This window comes from Atractosteus spatula, unplaced genomic scaffold (genome assembly GCF_055471065.1).
Source record: "Atractosteus spatula isolate fAtrSpa1 unplaced genomic scaffold, fAtrSpa1.hap1 Scaffold_30, whole genome shotgun sequence".
NCBI classification, from domain to species: domain Eukaryota; kingdom Metazoa; phylum Chordata; class Actinopteri; order Semionotiformes; family Lepisosteidae; genus Atractosteus; species Atractosteus spatula.
Genome location: NW_028296858.1, coordinates 151453 through 174091, shown reverse-complemented (window position 1 = coordinate 174091; position 22639 = coordinate 151453). Strand labels below are relative to the sequence as shown.

General features: G+C 47.6%; 7 non-coding genes across 7 annotated transcripts; 4 read left to right on the top strand and 3 right to left on the bottom strand.

The window, feature by feature from the left end:
• The first annotated feature begins 665 nt into the window (after positions 1 to 665).
• On the top strand, positions 666 to 737 carry trnad-guc (transfer RNA aspartic acid (anticodon GUC)). Its single transcript has one exon. It is a non-coding gene; the product is annotated as a tRNA-Asp (tRNA).
• Positions 738 to 1153: 416 nt separating this feature from the next.
• trnad-guc (transfer RNA aspartic acid (anticodon GUC)) lies at positions 1154 to 1225 on the top strand. The gene has a single exon. It is a non-coding gene; the product is annotated as a tRNA-Asp (tRNA).
• A 620-nt stretch (positions 1226 to 1845) lies between these two features.
• On the bottom strand, positions 1846 to 1918 carry trnag-ccc (transfer RNA glycine (anticodon CCC)). Its single transcript has one exon. It is a non-coding gene; the product is annotated as a tRNA-Gly (tRNA).
• A 726-nt stretch (positions 1919 to 2644) lies between these two features.
• On the top strand, positions 2645 to 2716 carry trnah-gug (transfer RNA histidin (anticodon GUG)). The gene has a single exon. It is a non-coding gene; the product is annotated as a tRNA-His (tRNA).
• A 560-nt stretch (positions 2717 to 3276) lies between these two features.
• trnav-aac (transfer RNA valine (anticodon AAC)) lies at positions 3277 to 3349 on the bottom strand. Its single transcript has one exon. It is a non-coding gene; the product is annotated as a tRNA-Val (tRNA).
• A 1887-nt stretch (positions 3350 to 5236) lies between these two features.
• trnag-ccc (transfer RNA glycine (anticodon CCC)) lies at positions 5237 to 5309 on the bottom strand. Its single transcript has one exon. It is a non-coding gene; the product is annotated as a tRNA-Gly (tRNA).
• A 726-nt stretch (positions 5310 to 6035) lies between these two features.
• Positions 6036 to 6107, top strand: trnah-gug (transfer RNA histidin (anticodon GUG)). The gene has a single exon. It is a non-coding gene; the product is annotated as a tRNA-His (tRNA).
• Positions 6108 to 22639: the final 16532 nt, after the last annotated feature.

Genomic DNA, 22639 nt, shown 5'->3' with positions numbered 1-22639 from the left:
AGGCTTCCGCTCGATAAGCTACTGGACACACCCGCCCCTCCTCACACAGACCGTGGAAAAGCCCCCGAGTGGGAGGGCTCTCTCTTCCTCCCAGGAGCTCTTGGACACGACGCACAGACAGAGCGCGGGGAGCCGCCGCCTGCAAACACGGCTCCAGGCAGGACTCCACTCCACAGGAGCCGCAGAGCAGAGGAGATGGGGGCAGCTTAGTTCCTGTGCAGAGACCTGAGCTGTTGTTGCTGCGGACGCTGTCTTTTCTGTTCTCGGGGTAGGAGTGAATGTTGAGTTGCCCTTAGAAATGAAGCAGAGCACTTCAACGGCACGGGTGTGTGTGTGTGCGTGCGCCCTGGTGATTCTGGGAGACAGATCGAACCTGGGCTAAAAGAGAGGGGGCTTAGCCCTCTTCCATTTGCTAGTTCAGAGTTGTACAACCCATTTGTATCTGCTAGGCGGCGCAGTCGTCGTGCACAAAGAACGCTTTGAAAAGCGTCAAAAGCAAGTCATTCCGAGTTGGTCGTTTGTGTTTTCCGTTCAGACGCGAAATGCTGAAATGATCTCTCGGCTCCTCGGTTGTCATTTCTGCTCCGTAAAGGAATCACAGCACGCGTCGCCTTCCAGCACGCTGGGTCGGGACACGATGCCGGGGATCGAAGGGTGTGATGTCTTCCTCGTTAGTATAGTGGCAAGTATCCCCGCCTGTCACGCGGGAGACCGGGGTTCGATTCCCCGACGGGGAGTCGAAAGCTTTTCTTTTACCTCCTTAGAGAAAGGACTGCCTTTCACTTCTCTGTTTTCTTTCACAGCGTCGTGCACCTTTTCATTGCTCTCGCTTTCAGAGCCTCCGCACGGCACACGACTCGACATCAGAAAGCACATTGAAGTGAAAGCAGGAAGCGCTGCGACATGCACTGTGCAGATCCCGCCACACTAAGAGGTGAGTGGGTCTGTTCGATGCACAAAGAACGCTTTGATAAGCGTCAAAGGCAAGTCATTCCGAGTTGGTCGTTTGTGTTTTCTGTTCAGACGCGAAATGCTGAAATGATCTCTCGGCTCCTCGGTTGTCATTTCTGCTCCGTAAAGAAATCACAGCACGCGTCGGCTTCCAGCACGGTGGGTCGGGACACGATGCCGGGGATCGAAGGGTGTGATGTCTTCCTCGTTAGTATAGTGGCAAGTATCCCCGCCTGTCACGCGGGAGACCGGGGTTCGATTCCCCGACGGGGAGTAGAAAGCTTTTCTTTTACCTCCTTAGAGAAAGGACTGCCTTTCACTTCTCTGTTTTCTTTCACAGCGTCGTGCACCTTTTCATTGCTCTCGCTTTCAGAGCCTCCGCACGGCACACGACTCGACATCAGAAAGCACATTGAAGTGAAAGCAGGAAGCGCTGCGACATGCACTGTGCAGATCCCGCCACACTAAGAGGTGAATGGGTCTGTTCGATGCACAAAGAACGCTTTGATAAGCGTCAAAGGCAAGTCATTCCGAGTTGGTCGTTTGTGTTTTCTGTTCAGACGCGAAATGCTGAAATGATCTCTCGGCTCCTCGGTTGTCATTTCTGCTCCGTAAAGAAATCACAGCACGCGTCGGCTTCCAGCACGGTGGGTCGGGACACGATGCCGGGGGTCGGAGAGAGCGATGTCTTCCTCGTTAGTATAGTGGTGATTATCCCCACCTGTCACGCGGGAGACTGGGGTACATCAGGACGCGCATTGGAGTGAAAGCAGGATGCGCTGCGACATGCACTGTGCAGATCCCGCCACACTAAGAGGTGAGTGGGTCTGTGCGATCACAGCGGTAGGCGAATCCCCAATCCCCTTTTGTGCGTGGCGACAAAAGGAGCCGGTCTGTTTCCGCCCAGTTTCGAACCAGGGACTTTTCGCGTGGGAGGCAAACGTGATAACCACTACACTACGGAAACGGTAGCAAACCCTTCCCAGCGGCCCAGTGCTGAGCTTCGCCAATGCGATTCAGCTGCTTCCAGTGCCTTTATTGGAGTGCGCTGATGGACCGTGCTCTCTCTCCAGAGACCAGCACGCCTGTCATGGACGGAGCAGGAAAAGCGGCGCCACATTCTACAGCCCTCTCCACGCAATCGACGAAATCGGGCTACTGAAGTGGAGAAAATCGCCTCTCCAGAAAGTGCAAATATCATCTTGGAGAGTATAAATCCTATTGCCGAAGGTCAGCCCTGTCTACCAGAGTAACCCTCCCACCTCCTGCAGCGATGATCAGCTCGTCTCACACGCGAGAAGTCTTCGGTTGGAAACAAGCGCCCCCTCTTCTCGCGCGTTTTGCACGTTCGAGTGGTTTTAATGCGGCTCCTTCGTACACGGTGCTGATCTTTTGGAAAGCAGGAGGCAAAACTGACACGTTCCCATACCGGGAGTCAAACCCGGGCCGCCTGGGTGAAAACCAGGAATCCTAACCGCTAGACCATATGGGAGCACACAACCCCGCTGTTCCGGGCATCATGCAAGCAAACTACATAAATATGAGAAAACACGCAAGAGAGTTGTCACTCAGAGTGTCGAAGGGTCGATGTATACTGGGGCTCAGTTGAAATGCAACGTCAGGACTTTTCCGAATTAGGTCACACGAAGAGAGCACAGCCTTTTCCGCCCTACCATGTGTGTATCGGTAACTCGCCGTGATCGTATAGTGGTCAGTACTTTGCGTTGTGGCCGCAACAACCCCGGTTCGAATCCGGGTCACGGCAGAATAGGGGCGTCTACTTTTACTACTTGCGCGAATGAAGGCAAAAGAAAGCCAATCGATGTGAACGAACGGCGCTTTACAGAGGAGTACTGCCTGACTGGATCGTTGATGAACGACAGAGGCCACTCCGACCTCTTCTCGGTTTTCTTCAACGACTTACTAAGGATCTTCTTCACATTCGCCCATGCAGGGGAAGCCAGTTACACCAAAGCAAACGCAGGAAAGTGCATTTCAAGCAGAGACCAGGAGGGACTTGTTTACACCGAGAGTGGTCGGAGAATGGAACAATGCGCCCAGCCCTGTTGCTGGAGCCGATTCTTGATGAGATCTTGGGCTCACTGGATGCTAATCTTTCTGTTGTTCTTGCAGGTCCTGCGCTGCTTTTGAGCCGACAGAGCTCGTCCTGGTCTGTCGGCACAGCCCAATTGCAAATGATCGGCTCCGCGTACAGAAGGAACGTGCGTTTGGTACAAGAGTGCATGAAGGCACCGGAAATACATTGGGAACAAATGACCGGTCGCTCAAGACCTCTGTGAAGTACAGGAGCGTGCAACAAGAGGCTGTTTCCGCCCGGTCTCGAACCGGGGACCTTTCGCGTGTTAGGCGAACGTGATAGCCGCTACACTACGGAAACCTGCAGGGACCGCTGCTGGTGTCTCGCTTGCGTTTCGGGCTGAGAAAGGGAAGCGTCACTTTAGGCAGGGGGCGCTGGAGAGAGGAACAAAGGGCGCGATGAAACAAAATGCCGAAACGCGGGATCGAACCAGGGACCTTTAGATCTTCAGTCTAACGCTCTCCCAACTGAGCTATTTCGGCAGTGCACAGAGCCCACAGCCACCTGCTCCAGCGGCATGAGCGCACCAAGAGGAGCGGGAGAGTGTTGCAGGAACGTCACTCAGAAGGAAAGCCACCCAGCTGCGCCCTCTGAGCTCTGTCCAGCGCATCTTCCTCGCATGGACTCCTGCCTGCGACGGGCAGGAAACAATTAGCAAGAACAGAACAGCACCCCATGGGTGTCTCATGACCACACCTTAGGTTGTGACACGTGCAGGTGTGAGGGGTTGCCGGGCTACTCTGGAGCAGAGCTTGGGCGGAGGGGGGGCGGGAAAGCAGACAAAGAGGTGACACCTCAAGGTCTGCACGATCACAGCTCTCCGCCGCCCCAGGCTTCCGCTCGATAAGCTACTGGACACACCCGCCCCTCCTCACACAGACCGTGGAAAAGCCCCCGAGTGGGAGGGCTCTCTCTTCCTCCCAGGAGCTCTTGGACACGACGCACAGACAGAGCGCGGGGAGCCGCCGCCTGCAAACACGGCTCCAGGCAGGACTCCACTCCGCAGGAGCCGCAGAGCAGAGGAGATGGGGGCAGCTTAGTTCCTGTGCAGAGACCTGAGCTGTTGTTGCTGCGGACGCTGTCTTTTCTGTTCTCGGGGTAGGAGTGAATGTTGAGTTGCCCTTAGAAATGAAACAGAGCACTTCAACGGCACGGGTGTGTGTGTGTGCGTGCGCCCTGGTGATTCTGGGAGACAGATCGAACCTGGGCTAGAAGAGAGGGGGCTTAGCCCTCTTCCATTTGCTAGTTCAGAGTTGTACAACCCATTTGTATCTGCTAGGCGGCGCAGTCGTCGTGCACAAAGAACGCTTTGAAAAGCGTCAAAAGCAAGTCATTCCGAGTTGGTCGTTTGTGTTTTCCGTTCAGACGCGAAATGCTGAAATGATCTCTCGGCTCCTCGGTTGTCATTTCTGCTCCGTAAAGGAATCACAGCACGCGTCGCCTTCCAGCACGCTGGGTCGGGACACGATGCCGGGGATCGAAGGGTGTGATGTCTTCCTCGTTAGTATAGTGGCAAGTCTCCCCGCCTGTCACGCGGGAGACCGGGGTTCGATTCCCCGACGGGGAGTCGAAAGCTTTTCTTTTACCTCCTTAGAGAAAGGACTGCCTTTCACTTCTCTGTTTTCTTTCACAGCGTCGTGCACCTTTTCATTGCTCTCGCTTTCAGAGCCTCCGCACGGCACACGACTCGACATCAGAAAGCACATTGAAGTGAAAGCAGGAAGCGCTGCGACATGCACTGTGCAGATCCCGCCACACTAAGAGGTGAGTGGGTCTGTTCGATGCACAAAGAACGCTTTGATAAGCGTCAAAGGCAAGTCATTCCGAGTTGGTCGTTTGTGTTTTCTGTTCAGACGCGAAATGCTGAAATGATCTCTCGGCTCCTCGGTTGTCATTTCTGCTCCGTAAAGGAATCACAGCACGCGTCGGCTTCCAGCACGGTGGGTCGGGACACGATGCCGGGGGTCGAAGGGTGTGATGTCTTCCTCGTTAGTATAGTGGTGATTATCCCCACCTGTCACGCGGGAGACTGGGGTACATCAGGACGCGCATTGGAGTGAAAGCAGGATGCGCTGCGACATGCACTGTGCAGATCCCGCCACACTAAGAGGTGAGTGGGTCTGTGCGATCACAGCGCTAGGCGAATCCCCAATCCCCTTTTGTGCGTGGCGACAAAAGAAGCCGGTCTGTTTCCGCCCAGTTTCGAACCAGGGACTTTTCGCGTGGGAGGCAAACGTGATAACCACTACACTACGGAAACGGTAGCAAACCCTTCCCAGCGGCCCAGTGCTGAGCTTCGCCAATGCGATTCAGCTGCTTCCAGTGCCTTTATTGGAGTGCGCTGATGGACCGTGCTCTCTCTCCAGAGACCAGCACGCCTGTCATGGACGGAGCAGGAAAAGCGGCGCCACATTCTACAGCCCTCTCCACGCAATCGACGAAATCGGGCTACTGAAGTGGAGAAAATCGCCTCTCCAGAAAGTGCAAATATCATCTTGGAGAGTATAAATCCTATTGCCGAAGGTCAGCCCTGTCTACCAGAGTAACCCTCCCACCTCCTGCAGCGATGATCAGCTCGTCTCACACGCGAGAAGTCTTCGGTTGGAAACAAGCGCCCCCTCTTCTCGCGCGTTTTGCACGTTCGAGTGGTTTTAATGCGGCTCCTTCGTACACGGTGCTGATCTTTTGGAAAGCAGGAGGCAAAACTGACACGTTCCCATACCGGGAGTCAAACCCGGGCCGCCTGGGTGAAAACCAGGAATCCTAACCGCTAGACCATATGGGAGCACACAACCCCGCTGTTCCGGGCATCATGCAAGCAAACTACATAAATATGAGAAAACACGCAAGAGAGTTGTCACTCAGAGTGTCGAAGGGTCGATGTATACTGGGGCTCAGTTGAAATGCAACGTCAGGACTTTTCCGAATTAGGTCACACGAAGAGAGCACAGCCTTTTCCGCCCTACCATGTGTGTATCGGTAACTCGCCGTGATCGTATAGTGGTCAGTACTTTGCGTTGTGGCCGCAACAACCCCGGTTCGAATCCGGGTCACGGCAGAATAGGGGCGTCTACTTTTACTACTTGCGCGAATGAAGGCAAAAGAAAGCCAATCGATGTGAACGAACGGCGCTTTACAGAGGAGTACTGCCTGACTGGATCGTTGATGAACGACAGAGGCCACTCCGACCTCTTCTCGGTTTTCTTCAACGACTTACTAAGGATCTTCTTCACATTCGCCCATGCAGGGGAAGCCAGTTACACCAAAGCAAACGCAGGAAAGTGCATTTCAAGCAGAGACCAGGAGGGACTTGTTTACACCGAGAGTGGTCGGAGAATGGAACAATGCGCCCAGCCCTGTTGCTGGAGCCGATTCTTGATGAGATCTTGGGCTCACTGGATGCTAATCTTTCTGTTGTTCTTGCAGGTCCTGCGCTGCTTTTGAGCCGACAGAGCTCGTCCTGGTCTGTCGGCACAGCCCAATTGCAAATGATCGGCTCCGCGTACAGAAGGAACGTGCGTTTGGTACAAGAGTGCATGAAGGCACCGGAAATACATTGGGAACAAATGACCGGTCGCTCAAGACCTCTGTGAAGTACAGGAGCGTGCAACAAGAGGCTGTTTCCGCCCGGTCTCGAACCGGGGACTTTTCGCGTATTAGGCGAACGTGATAGCCGCTACACTACGGAAACAGTGGAAAATGGGGTCCCCCGGCAGTTAGTATTCAACTTCACAGCATTAGTGCTCGAGAATTCAATTGTTATCCCAACCAGTTGATATCAATTTAATTCCAAAGGTTATGTACTTGTTTTGAGTATCTAATGTAGAAGTTGTAAACAAGTTCAATTACGATACGGTCTAAATGAATGATATACCGAACTTATGTCCTCTTGATATGTGTAACTTTTTGTAACTGAATGAATTTATATCTTTTGTATTCTGATAACCCTTACGATAAGATCTGTTAGGTTTACATGCATATTCTATATAATAATAAATGCAGCCTCGTATATTAGTACCTGTGTGTGCGTTGTTTGAGTTATATCGCATGGTTAGATTCTAAGACCATTAAAATAATCAATTTTGTGATTTACTGCCACAATTAATAATTGTCCCAGTAAATGCCCAAACCCCTACAGAACTGGTGCTTTGTGAGAGCACACTACAACAGTGTGTGATCTCCTGTCCCAGCCTGAGGAGCAGACAGCAAGCCTGTCTCTCAATAATACTAATAATACAGTGTGTGATCTCCTATCCCAGCCTGGGAAACTGTGAGTCAGCCACTCAATAATTATAATACAGTGTGATCTACTGTCCCAGCTTGAGGAACACACAGTGAGCCTGTTTCTCAATAATAATAATACAGTGTGCGACCTCCTGTCCCAGCTTAGGGAACAGTGAACTAGACTCTCAATAATAATAATACAGTGTGATCTACTGTCACAGCCTGAGGAACAGTGAGCTTGTCTCTCAATAATAATAATACATTGTGATCTCCTGTCCCAGCCTGAGGAACAGTGAGCCTGTCTCTCAATAATAATAATACAGTGTGTGACCTCCTGTCCCAGTTTGGGGAACAGAGAACTAGACTCTCAATGATAATAATACAATGTGATCTACTGTCCCAGCCTGAGGAACAGTGAGTTTATCTGTCAATAATAATAATACAGTGTGATCTCCTGTCCCAGCCTGAGGAACAGTGAGCTAGTCTCTCAATAATAATAATAATACAGTGTGATCTCCTGTCCCAGCCTGAGGAACAGTGAGCCTGTCTCTCAATAATAATAATACAGTGTGTGATCTCCTGTCCCAGCCTGAGGAACAGACAGTGAACCTGTCTCTCAATAATGATAATACAGAACGTGATCTCCTGTCCCATCATAAGGAACAGACAGTGAACCTGTCTCTCAGTAATAATACAGTGTGTGATCTTCTGTCCCAGTCTAGGGAATTGAAAGTGAGCCTGTCTCTCAGTAATAATAATATAGTGTGTGATCCACTGTCCCAGCCTGAGGAACAGACAGTCAGCCCGTCTCTCAATAATAATGTAACGCTTACGGCCGACAGGTACTGTGTAAGAGCCGGCGTACCAGAGCAGGTGACGTCACCGCCCTTCCCTGTGATAGCAGGACTACAGCTACTGGGCTGTAGAGAGATCTCTCTTTAGCTCACGGGGCTGGGTCGCTGCAGAGAGACGCGGAAGTCCCGGGTTCGAGCCCCGGACGGTGTGGGGCCGACCTGATGCGGCAAGGGCGCCCGCCTGAGCCCCCGTTGCGTTACATTGGTGTCAGAAGTGGGATGGGATAGCCCTTCGCCGGGGACGGCGATTTAAGCGGGGGAGAGTGTAACGCTTACGGCCGTCAGGTACTGTGTAAGAGCCGGCGTACCAGAGCAGGTGACGTCACCGCCCTTCCCTATGATAGCAGGACTACAGCTACTGGGCTGGATAGAGATCTCTCTTTAGCTCACGGTGCTGGGTCGCTGCAGAGAGACGCGGAAGTCCCGGGTTCGAGCCCCGGACGGTGTGGGGCCGACCTGATGCGGCAAGGGCGCCCGCCTGAGCCCCCGTTGCGTTACATTGGTGTCAGAAGCGGGGTGGGATAGCCCTTCGCCGGGGACGGCGATTTAAGCGGGGGAGAGTGTAACGCTTACGGCCGTCAGGTACTGTGTAAGAGCCGGCGTACCAGAGCAGGTGACGTCACCGCCCTTCCCTATGATAGCAGGACTACAGCTACTGGGCTGGATAGAGATCTCTCTTTAGCTCACGGGGCTAGGTCGCTGCAGAGAGACGCGGAAGTCCCGGGTTCGAGCCCCGGACGGTGTGGGGCCGACCAGATGCGGCAAGGGCGCCCGCCTGAGCCCCCGTTGCGTTACATTGGTGTCAGAAGCGGGGTGGGATAGCCCTTCGCCGGGGACGGCGATTTAAGCGGGGGAGAGTGTAACGCTTACGGCCGACAGGTACTGTGTAAGAGCCGGCGTACCAGAGCAGGTGACGTCACCGCCCTTCCCTGTGATAGCAGGACTACAGCTACTGGGCTGTAGAGAGATCTCTCTTTAGCTCACGGGGCTGGGTCGCTGCAGAGAGACGCGGAAGTCCCGGGTTCGAGCCCCGGACGGTGTGGGGCCGACCTGATGCGGCAAGGGCGCCCGCCTGAGCCCCCGTTGCGTTACAATAATAATACAGTGTGTGATCTCCTGTCCCAGCCTGAGGAACAGACAGGAGTGAGCCAGTCTCTGAGTAATAATAAAGCAGATTATGATCTGCTGTCCCAGCCTAAGGAACAATCAGGAAAGAGCAGGTCTCTCGATAATAATAATACAGTGTGTGATCTCCTGTCCCAGCCTGAGGAACAGACAGTGAGCCTGTCTGTCAATCATAATAATACAGTGTGTGACTTCCTGTCCCAGCCTGAGGAATAGACAGTGAGCCTGCCTCTCAATAATAATAATACAGTGTGTGACCTTCTGTCCCAGCCTGGGGAACAGTGAGCCAGACTCTCAATAATAATAATACAGTGTGATCTCCTCTCCCAGCCTGAGGAACAGACATTGACCCTGTCTCTCAATCATAATAATACAGTGTGAGACCTCCTGTCCCAGCCCAAAAGAAGAGACAGTGAGCCTATCTCTCAATAATAATAATACAGTGTGTGTCTCCTGTCCCAGCCTGAGGAACAGACAGTAAACCTGTCTCTCAATAATAATAATCCAGTGTGGGATGTCCTGTCCCATTCTGAAGAACAAACAGTGAGCATGATTCTCAATAATAAAATAACATTGTGTGATCTCCAGTCCCATCCAGACGAACAGACAGTGAACCTGTCTCTCAATAATAATAATACAGTGTGTGACTTCCTATCCCAGCCTGAGGAACAGACAGTGAGCCCGTCTCTCAGTAATAATAATGCAGTGTGTGATCTCCTGTCCCATCCTGAGGAATACACAGGAGTGAGCCAGTCTCTCAATAATAATAAAGCAGATTATGATCTGCTGTCCCAGCCTAAGGAACAATCAGGAAAGAGCAGGTCTCTCGATAATAATAATACAGTGTGTGATCTGTCCCAGCCTGAGGAACTGACAGTGAGGCTGTCTCTCAATAATAATAATACAGTGTGTGACCTCCTGTCCCAGCCTGGGGAACAGAGAGTGATCCTGTGTCTCAATAATAATATTCCAGTGTGGGATGTCCTGTCCCAGTCTGAGGAACAAACAGTGAGCATGTCTCTCAATAATAAAAGAACAGTGTGTGATCTCCAGTCCCAGCCAGAGGAACAGTGAGCCTGTCTCTCAATACTAATAATACAGTGTGTGATATCCTGCCCCAGCCTGAGGAACAGACAGTGAGCCTGTCTCTAAATAATAATAATACAGTGTGTGATTTCCTGTCCCAGCCTGGGGAACAGTGAGCCAGACTCTCAATAATAATAATACAGTGTGTGATCTCCTGTCCCAGCCTGGGAAACAGTGAGTCAGACTCTCAATAATTATAATACAGTGTGATCTACTGTCCCAGCCTGAGGAACAGACAGTGAGCCTGTATCTCAATAATAATAATACAGTGCGTGATCTCTTGTACTAGCCTGAGGAACAGACAGCGAGCCTGTCTCTCAATAATAATAATACAGTGTGTGATTTCCTGTCCCTGCCTGGGGAACAGTGAGCCAGACTCTCAATAATAATAATACAGTGTGTGACCTCCTGTCCCAGCTTGGGGAACAGTGAGCCAGACTCTCAATAATCATAATACAGTGTGATCTACTGTCCCAGCCTGACGAACAGTGAGTTTATCAGTCAATAATAATAATACAGTGTGATCTTCTGTACCAGTCTGAGGAACAGTGAGCTTGTCTTTCAATAATAATAATACAGTGTGTGACCTCCAGTCCCAGCCCAAAAGAAGAGACAGTGAGCCTATCTCTCAATAATAATAATACAGTGTGTGTCTCCTGTCCCAGCCTGAAGAACAGACAGTGAACCTGTCTCTCAATAATAATAATACAGTGTGTGACCTCCTGTCCCAGCCGGAGGAACAGACAGTGAGCCTGTCCCAGTCTGAGGAACCTGTCCCAGTCTGAGGAACAAACAATGAGCATGTCTATCAATAATAATAGAATAGTGTGAGATCTCCAGTCCCAGCCAGAGGAATAGACATTGAGCCTGTCTCTCAATAATAATAATACAGTGTGTGACTTCTTGTCCCAGCCTGAGGAACAGTGAGCCATACTCTCAATAATAATAATACAGTGTGATCTACTTTCCCAGCCTGAGGAACAAACAGTGAGCCTGTATCTCAATAATAATAATACAGTGCGTGATCTCTTGTACTAGCCTGAGGAACAGACAGCGAGCCTGTCTCTCAATAATAATAATACAGTGTGTGACCTCCTGTCCCAGCTTGGGGAACAGTAAGCCAGACTCTCAACAATAATAATACAGTGTGATCTACTGTCGCAGCTTGAGGAACAGTGAGTTTATCTGTCAAAAATAATAATATAGTGTGATCTCCTGTCCCAGCCTGAGGAACAGTGAGCCATACTCGCAATAATAATAATATAGTATGATCTCCTGTCCCAGCCTGAGGAACAGACAGTGAACCTGTCTCTCAATAATAATAATAATTCAGTGTGTGACTTCCTGTCCCAGCCTGAGTAACAGACAGTGAGCCTGTCTCTCAATCATAATAATAAAGTGTGTGACCTCCTGTCCCAGCCTGAGGAACAGCGAGCCTGTCTCTCAATAATAATAATACAGTATGTCATCTCCTGTCCCAGCCTGAGGAACAGCGAGCCTGTCTCTCAATAATAATAATACAGTCTGTGATCTCCTGTCTTAGCCTGAGGAAAAGACAGTGAACCTGTCTCTTAATAATAATAACCTTGTGTGGAATGTCCTGTCCCAGTCTGAGGAACAAACAGTGAGCATGTCTCTCAATAATAATACAGTGTGTTACCTCCTGTCTCTGCCTGACGAACAGTGAGCCTGTCTCTCAATAATAATAATACAGTGTGTGACCTCCTGTTCCAACCTGAGGAACACTGAGCCTGTCTCTCAATAATAATAATGCAGTGTGTCATCTCCTGTCCCAGCCTAAGGAACAGTAAGCTTGTCTCTCAATAATAATAATACAGTGTGATCTCCTGTCCCAGGCTGAGGAACAGTGAGCTTGTCTCTGAATAATAATAATACAGTATGGCCTCCTGTCCCAGCCTGAGGAAGAGACAGTGAACCTGTCTCTCAATAATAATAATAATAATACAGTGTGTGACTTCCTGTCCCAGCCTGAGAAACCGACAGTGAGCCTGTCTCTCAATAATAATAATACAGTGTGTGACCTGCCTGTCCCAGCCTAGGGAACAGCGAGCCTGTATCTCAATGCTAATAATACAGTGTGTCATCTCCTGTCCAAGCCTGAGGAACAGTGAGCTTGTCTCTTAATAATAATAATTCAGTGTGATCTACTGTCCCAGCCTGACGAACAGTGAGTTTATCTGTCAATAATAATAATACAGTGTGATCTTCTGTACCAGTCTGAGGAACAGTGAGCTTGTCTCTTAATAATAATAATACAGTGTGATCTCCTGTCCCAGCCTGAGGAACAGTGAGCCTGTCTCTCAATAATAATAATACATTGTGTGACTTCCTGTCCCAGCCTGAGGAACAGACAGTGAGCCTATCTCTCAATAATAATAATAAATTGTATGACCTCCTGTCCCAGCCTGGGGAACAGTGAGCCAGACTCTCAGTAATAATAATAAATTGTGATCTCCTGTACCAGCCTGAGGAACAGTGAGCCTGTCTCTCAATAATAATAATCCAGTGTGTGACTTCCTGTCCCTGCCTGAGGAACAGACAGTGAGCCTGTCTCTCAATAATAATAATACAGTATGATCTCCTGTCCCAGCATGGGGAACAGACAGTAAACCTATCTCTCAATAATAATAATCCAGTGTGTGATCTCCAGTCTTAGCCTGAGGAACAGACAGTGATCCTGTCTCTCAATGATAATAACCTAGTGTGGAATGTCCTGTCCCAGTCTGAGGAACAAACAACGAGCATGTCTCTCAATAATAATAGATTAGTGCGTGATCTCCAGTCCCAGCCGGAGGAACAGACAGTGAGCCCGTCTCTCAATAATAATAATGCAGTGTGTGACTTCCTGTCCCTGCCTGAGGAACAGAGAGTGAGCCTGTCTCTCAATAAAAATAATACAGTGTGTGACCTCCTGTCCCAGCCTGAGGAACAGTGAGCCAGACTCTCAATAATTATAATACAGTGTGGTCTACTGTCCCAGCATGAGGAACAGACAGTGAGCCTGTATCTCAATAATAATAATACAGTGCATGATCTCCTGTACTAGCCTGAGAAACAGACATCGAGCCTGTCTCTCAACAATAATAATACAGTGTGTGACCTCCTGTCCCAGCTTGGGGAACAGTGAGCCAGACTCTCAATAATCATAATACAGTGTGATCTACTGTCCCAGCCTGACGAACAGTGAGTTTATCTGTCAATAATAATAATACAGTGTGATCTTCTGTACCAGTCTGAGGAACAGTGAGCTTGTCTCTTAATAATAATAATACAGTGTGATCTCCTGTCCCAGCCTGAGGAACAGTGAGCCTGTCTCTCAATAATAATAATACATTGTGTGACTTCCTGTCCCAGCCTGAGGAACAGACAGTGAGCCTATCTCTCAATAATAATAATAAATTGTATGACCTCCTGTCCCAGCCTGGGGAACAGTGAGCCAGACTCTCAGTAATAATAATACATTGTGATCTCCTGTACCAGCCTGAGGAACAGTGAGCCTGTCTCTCAATAATAATAATCCAGTGTGTGACTTCCTGTCCCTGCCTGAGGAACAGACAGTGAGCCTGTCTCTCAATAATAATAATACAGTATGATCTCCTGTCCCAGCATGGGGAACAGACAGTAAACCTATCTCTCAATAATAATAATCCAGTGTGTGATCTCCAGTCTTAGCCTGAGGAACAGACAGTGATCCTGTCTCTCAATGATAATAACCTAGTGTGGAATGTCCTGTACCAGTCTGAGGAACAAACAACGAGCATGTCTCTCAATAATAATAGATTAGTGCGTGATCTCCAGTCCCAGCCGGAGGAACAGACAGTGAGCCCGTCTCTCAATAATAATAATGCAGTGTGTGACTTCCTGTCCCTGCCTGAGGAACAGAGAGTGAGCCTGTCTCTCAATAAAAATAATACAGTGTGTGACCTCCTGTCCCAGCCTGAGGAACAGTGAGCCAGACTCTCAATAATTATAATACAGTGTGGTCTACTGTCCCAGCATGAGGAACAGACAGTGAGCCTGTATCTCAATAATAATAATACAGTGCATGATCTCCTGTACTAGCCTGAGAAACAGACATCGAGCCTGTCTCTCAACAATAATAATACAGTGTGTGACCTCCTGTCCCAGCTTGGGGAACAGTGAGCCAGACTCTCAATAATCATAATACAGTGTGATCTACTGTCCCAGCCTGACGAACAGTGAGTTTATCTGTCAATAATAATAATACAGTGTGATCTTCTGTACCAGTCTGAGGAACAGTGAGCTTGTCTCTCAATAATAATAATACAGTCTGATATCCTGTCCCAGCCTGAGGAACAGACAGTGAACCTGTCTCTCTATAATAGTAATAAAGTGTGTGATCTCCTGTCCCAGCCCAAAAGAAGAGACAGTGAGCCTATCTCTCAATAATAATAATACAGTGTGTGTCTCCTGTCCCAGCCTGAGGATCAGACAGTGAGCCTATCTCTCAATAATAATAATACAGTGTGTGAACTCCTGTCCCAGCCTTGGGAACAGTGAGCCAGACTCTCAATATTAATAATACAGTGTGATCTCCTGTCCCAGCCTGAGGAACAGTGAGCCTGTCTCTCAATTATAATAATACAGTGTGTGACCTCCTGTCCCAGCTTGGGGAACAGTAAGCCAGACTCTCAACAATAATAATACAGTGTGATCTACTGTCGCAGCCTGAGGAACAGTGAGTTTATCTGTCAAAAATAATAATATAGTGTGATCTCCTGTCCTAGCATGAGGAACAGTGAGCTTATCTCTCAACAATAATAATATAGTATGATCTCCTGTCCCAGCCTGAAGAACAGACAGTGAGCCTGTCTCTCAATAATAATAATAATTCAGTGTGTGACTTCCTGTCCCAGCCTGAGGAACAGACAGTGAGCCTGTCTCTCAATCATAATAATAAAGTGTGTGACCTCCTGTCCCAGCCTGAGGAACAGCGAGCCTGTCTCTCAATAATAATAATACAGTGTGTCATTTTCTGTCCCAGCCTGAGGAACAGCAAGCCTGTCTCTCAATAATAATAATACAGTGTGTGATCTCCTGTCTTAGCCTGAGGAAAAGAGAGTGAACCTGTCTCTAAATAATAATAACCTGGTGTGGAATGTCCTGTCCCAGTCTGAGGAACAAACAGTGAGCATGTCTCTCAATAATAATACAGTGTGTGACCTCCTGTCCCAGCCTGAGGAACAGTGAGCCTGTCTCTCAATAATAATAATACAGTGTGTGACCTCCTGTCCCAACCTGAGGAACACTGAGCCTGTCTCTCAATAATAATAATACAGTGTCTCATCTCCTGTCCCAGCCTAAGGAACAGTAAGCTTGTCTCTCAATAATAATAATACAGTGTGATCTCCTGTCTCAGCCTGAGGAACAGTGAGCTTGTCTCTGAATAATAATAATACAGTATGGTCTCCTGTCCCAGCCTGAGGAAGAGACAGTGAACCTGTCTCTCAATAATAATAATAATAATACAGTGTGTGACTTCCTGTCCGACCCTGAGAAACAGACAGTGAGCCTGTCTCTCAATAATAATAATACAGTGTGTGACCTGCCTGTCCCAGCCTAGGGAACAGCGAGCCTGTCTCTCAATGCTAATAATACAGTGTGTCATCTCCTGTCCCAGCCTGAGGAACAGTGAGCTTGTCTCTTAATAATAATAATACAGTGTGATCTCCTGTCCCAGCCTGAGGAACAGTGAGCCTGTCTCTCAATAATAATAATACATTGTGTGACTTCCTGTCCCAGCCTGAGGAACAGACAGTGAGCCTATCTCTCAATAATAATAATACATTGTATGACCTCCTGTCCCAGCCTGGGGAACAGTGAGCCAGACTCTCAATAATAATAGTACATTGTGATCTCCTGTACCAGCCTGAGGAACAGTGAGCCTGTCTCTCAATAATAATAATCCAGTGTGTGACTTCCTGTCCCAGCCTGAGGAACAGACAGTGAGCCTGTCTCCCAATAATAATAATACAGTATGTCATCTCCTGTCCCAGCTTGTTGAACAGTGAGCTTGTCTCTCAATAATAATAATACAGTGTGATCTCCTGTCCCAGCCTGGGGAACAAACAGTAAACCTGTCTCTCAATAATAATAATCCAGTGTGTGATCTCCAGTCTTAGCCTGAGGAACAGAAAGTGATCCTGTCTCTCAATAATAATAACCTAGTGTGGAATGTCCTGTCCCAGTCTGAGGAACAAACAATGAGCATGTCTCTCAATAATAATAGAATAGTGTGTGATCTCCAGTCCCAGCCAGAGGAACAGACATTGAGCCTGTCTCTCAATAATAATAATACAGTGTGTGACTTCTTGTCCCAGCCTGAGGAACAGTGAGCCATACTCTCAATAATAATAATACAGTGTGATCTCCTGTCCCAGCCTGAGGAACAGTAAACCTGTCTCTCAATAACAATTATCCAGTATGTGATCTCCAGTCAGAGCCTGAGGAACAGACAGTGATCCTGTACTCGATAATCATAACCTAGTGTGGAATGTCCTGTCCCAGTCTGAGGAACAAAAGATGAGCATGTCTCTCAATAATAATAGAATAGTGTGTGATCTCCAGTCCCAGCCAGAGGAACAGACAGTGAGCCTGTATCTCAATAATAATAATACAGTGTGTGACCTCCTGTCCCAGCCTGAGGAACAGTGAGCCTGTCTCTCAATAATAATAATACAGTTTGATCTCCTGTCCCTGCCTGAGGAACAGTGAGCCTGTCTCTCAATAATAATAATAATACAGTGTGTCATCTCCTGTCCCAGCCTGAGGAACAGTGAGCTTGTCTCTCAATAATAATAATACAGTGTGTGATCTCCTGTCCCAGCCTGAGGAACAGTGAGCCTGTCTCTCAATAATAATAATAATACAGTGTGTCATCTCTTGTCCCAGCCTGAGGAACAGTGAGCTTGTCTCTCAATAATAATAATACAGTGTGATCTCCTGTCCCAGCCTGAGGAACAGTGAGCCTGTCTCTCAATCATAATAATAGAGTGTGTGATCTCCTGTCTCAGCCTGGGGAACAGACAGTAAACCTGTCTCTCAATAATAATAATCCAGTGTGGAATGTCCTGTCCCAGTCTGAGGAACACACAATGAGCATGTCTCTCAATAATAATAGAATAGTGTGTTATCTCCAGTCCCAGCCAGAGGAACAGACAGTGAGCCTGTCTCTCAATAATGATAATTCAGTGTGTGACTTCCTGTCCCTGCCTGAGGAACAGACAGTGAGTCTGTCTCTCAATAATAATAATACAGTGTGTGACCTCCTGTCCCAGCCTGAGGAACAGTGAGCCAGACTCTCAATAATTATAATACAGTGTGATCTATCGTCCCAGCATGAGGAACAGACAGTGAGCCTGTATCTCAATAATAATAATACAGTGCATGATCTCCTGTACTAGCCTGAGAAACAGACAACGAGCCTGTCTCTCAACAATAATAATACAGTGTGTGACCTCCTGTCCCAGCTTGGGGAACAGTGAGCCAGACTCTCAATAATCATAATACAGTGTGATCTACTGTCCCAGCCTGACGAACAGTGAGTTTATCTGTCAATAATAATAATACAGTGTGATCTTCTGTACCAGTCTGAGGAACAGTGAGCTTGTCTCCCAATAATAATAATACAGTCTGATCTCCTGTCCCAGCCTGAGGAACAGACAGTGAACCTGTCTCTCTATAATAGTAATACAGTGTGTGACCTCCTGTCCCAGCCCAAAAGAAGAGACAGTGAGCCTATCTCTCAATAATAATAATACAGTGTGTGTCTCCTGTCCCAGTCTGAGGAACAGACAGTGAGCCTGTCTCTCAATAATAATAATCCAGTGTGATCTCCTGACCCAGCCTGAGGAACAGTGAGCCTGTCTCTCAATAATAATAATCCAGTGTGTGACTTCCTGTCCCAGCCTGAGGAACAGACAGTGAGCCTGTCTCTCAATAATAATAATATAGTGTGTGACCTCATTTCCCAGCCTGAGGAACAGTGAGCCTGTCTCTCAATAATAATAATACAGTGTGTCATCTCCTGTCCAAGCCTGAGGAACAGTGAGCTTGTCTCTCAATAATAATAATACAGTGTGATCTCCTGTCCCAGCATGAGGAACAGTTAGCTTGTCTCTGAATAATAATAATACAGTATGGTCTCCTGTCCCAGCCTGAGGAACAGATAGTGAACCTGTCTCTCAATAATAATAATAATACAGTGTGTGACTTCCTGTCCCAGCCTGAGAAACCGACAGTGAGCCTGTCTCTCATTAATAATAATACAGTGTGTGACCTCCTGTCCCAGCCTGGGGAACAGCGAGCCTGTCTCTCAATGCTAATAATACAGTCTGTCATCTCCTCTCCCAGCCTGAGGAACAGTGAGCTTGTCTCTTAATAATAATAATACAGTGTGATCTCCTGTCCCAGCCTGAGGAACAGTGAGCCTGTCTCTCAATAATAATAATACAGTGTGTGACTTCCTGTCCCAGCCTGAGGAACAGACAGTGAGCCTATCTCTCAATAATAATAATACAGTGTGTGACTTCCTGTCCCAGCCTGGGGAACAGTGTGCCAGACTCTCAATAATAATAATACATTGTGATCTCCAGTCTTAGTCTGAGGAACAGACAGTGATCCTGTCTCTCAATAATAATAACCTAGTGTGGAATGTCCTGTCCCAGTCTGAGGAACAAACAATGAGCATGTCTCTCAATAATAATAGAATAGTGTGTGATCTCCAGTCCCAGCCAGAGGAACAGGCATTGAGCCTGTCTCTCAGTAATAATAACACAGTGTGTGACTTCTTGTCCCAGCCTGAGGAACAGTGAGCCATACTCTCAATAATAATAATACAGTGTGATCTACTTTCCCAGCCTGAGGAACAGACAGTGAGCCTGTATTTCAATAATAATTATACAGTGCGTGATCTCCTGAACTAGCCTGAGGAACAGACAGCGAGCCTCTCTCTCAATAATAATAATACAGTGTGTGACCTCCTGTCCCAGCTTGGGGAACAGTAAGCCAGACTCTCAACAATAATAATACAGTGCGATCTACTGTCGCAGCCTGAGGAACAGTGAGTTTATCTGTCAATAATAATAACACAGAGTGATCTCCTGTCCCAGCATGAGGAACAGTGAGCTTGTCTCTCAATAATAATAATAATTCAGTGTGTGACTTCCTGTCCCAGCCTGAGGAACAGACAGTGAGCCTGTCTCTCAATAATCATTATTAAAGTGTGTGACCTCCTGTCCCAGCCTGAGGAACAGCGAGCCTGTCTCTCAATAATAATAATACACTGTGTCATCTCCTGTCCCAGCCTGAGGAACAGCGAACCTGTCTCTCAATAATAATAATACAGTGTGTGACTTCTTGTCCCAGCCTGAGGAACAGTGAGCCATACTCTCAATAATAATAATACAGTGTGATCTACTTTCCCAGCTTGAGGAACAGACAGTGAGCCTGTATCTCAATAATAATAATACAGTGCGTGATCTCCTGTACTAGTCTGAGGAACAGACAGCGAGCCTGTCTCTCAATAATAATAATACAGTGTGTGACCTCCTGTCCCAGCTTGGGGAACAATAAGCCAGACTCTAAACAATAATAATACAGTGTGATCAACTGTCGCAGCCTGAGGAACAGTGAGTGTATTTGTCAATAATAATAATACAGTGTGATCTCCTATCCCAGCATGAGGAACAGTGAGTTTGTCTCTCAGTAATAATAATATAGTATGATCTCCTGTCCCAGCCTGAGGAACAGACAGTGAACCTGTCTCTCAATAATAATAACAATTCAGTGTGTGACTTCCTGTCCCAGCCTGAGGAACAGACAGGGAGCCTGTCTCTCAATAATAATAATAAAGTGTGTGACCTCCTGTCCCAGCTTGAGGAACAGCGAGCCTGTCTCTCAATAATAATAATAAAGTGTGTCATCTCCTGTCCCAGCCTGAGGAACAGACAATGAACCTGTCTCTCAATAATAATAAAAATACAGTGTGTGACCTCCTGTCCCAGCCTGAGGAACAGACAGTGAGCCTATCTCTCAATAATAATAATACAGTGTGTGACCTCCTGTCCCAGCCTGGGGAACAGTGAGCCAGACTCTCAGTAATAATAATACATTATGACCTCCTGTCCCAGCCTTAGGAACAGTGAGCCTGTCTCTCAATAATAATAATACAGTGTGTCATCTCCTGTCACACCCTGAGGAACAGTGAGCTTGTCTCTCAATAATAATAATACAGTGTGATCTCCTGTCTCAGCCTGAGGAACAGTGAGCTTGTCTCTGAATAATAATAATACAGTATGGTCTCCTGTCCCAGCCTGAGGAACAGACAATGAACCTGTCTCTCAATAATAATAATAATACAGTGTGTGACTTACTGTCCCAGCCTGGGGAACAGCGAGCCTGTCTCTCAATAATAATAATACAGTGTGTGACTTCCTGTCCCAGCCTGAGGAACAGACAGTGAGCCTATCTCTCAATAATAATAATACAGTGTTTGACCTCCTGTCCCAGCCTGGGGAACAGTGAGCCAGACTCTCAATAATAATAATACATTGTGATCTCCTGTACCAGCATGAGGAACAGTGAGCCTGTCTCTCAATAATAATAATCCAGTGTGTGACTTCCTGTCCCAGCCTGAGGAACAGACAGTGTGCCTATCTCACAATAATAATAATACAGTGTGTGACCTCCTGTCCCAGCCTGGGGAACAGTGTGCCAGACTCTCAATAATAATAATACAGTGTGTCATCTCCTGTCCAAGCCTGAGGAACAGTGAGCTTGTCTCTCAATAATAATAATACAGTGTGATCTCCTGTCCCAGCCTGAGAACAGTAAGCCTGTCTCTCAATAACAATAATCCAGTGTGTGATCTCCAGTCTTAGCCTGAGAAACAGACAGTGAGCCTATCTCTCAATAATAATAATACAGTGTGTGACCTCCTGTCCCAGCCTGGGGAACAGTGAGCCAGACTCTCAATAATAATAATACATTGTGATCCCCTGTACCAGCCTGAGGAACAGTGAGCCTGTCTCTCAATAATAATAATCCAGTGTGTGACTTCCTGTCCCAGCCTGAGGAACAGACAGTGAGCCTGTCTCTCAATAATAATAATAATTCAGTGTGTGACTTCCTGTCCCAGCCTGAGGAACAGACAGTGAGCCTGTCTTTCAATAATTATAATAAAGTGTGTGACCTCCTGTCCCAGCCTGAGGAACAGAGAGCCTGTCTCTCAATAATTATAATACAGTCTGTCATCTCCTGTCCCAGCCTGAGGAACAGCAAGACTGTCCCTCAATAATAATAATACAGTGTGTGATCTCCTGTCTTAGCCTGAGGAACAGACAGTGAGCCTGTCTCTCAATAATAATAACCTTGTGTGGAATGTCCTGTCCTAGTCTGAGGAACAAACAGTGAGCATGTCTCTCAATAATAATACAGTGTGTGACCTCCTGTCCCAGCCTGAGGAACAGTGAGCCTGTCTCTCAATAATAATAACACAGTGTGATCTCCTGTCCCTGCCTGAGGAACAGTGAGCCTGTCTCTCAATAATAATAATACAGTGTGTGACCTCCTGTCCCAATCTGAGGAACACTGAGCCTGTCTCTCAATAATAATAATACAGTTTGTCATCTCCTGTCCCCGCCTGAGGAACAGTGAGCTTGTCTCTCAATAATAATAATACAGTGTGATCTCCAGTCCCAGCCTGAGGAACAGTGAGCTTGTCTCTGAATAATAATAATACAGTATGGTCTCCTGTCCCAGCCTGAGGAACAGACAGTGAACCTGTCTCTCAATAATAATAATAAAGTGTGTGACCTCCTGTCCCAGCCTGGGGAACAGCGAGCCTGTCTCTCAAAGCTAATAATACAGTGTGTCATCTCTTGTCCCAGCCTGAGGAACAGTGAGCTTGTCTCTTAATGATAATAATACAGTGTGATCTCCTGTCCCAGCCTGAGGAACAGTGAGCCTGTCTCTCAATAATAATAATACAGTGTGTCATCTCCTGTCCCAGCCTGAGGAACAGTGAGCTTGTCTCTCAATAATAATAATACACTGTTATCTCCTGTCCCAGCCTGAGGAACAGTGAGCTTGTCTCTGAATAATAATAATACAGTATGGTCTCCTGTCCTAGCCTCCTGTCCTACAGTGTGTCATCTCCTGTCCCAGCCTGAGGAACAGTGAGCTTGTCTCTCAATAATAATAATACAGTGTGATATCCTGTCCCAGCCTGAGGAACAGTGAGCTTGTCTCTGAATAATAA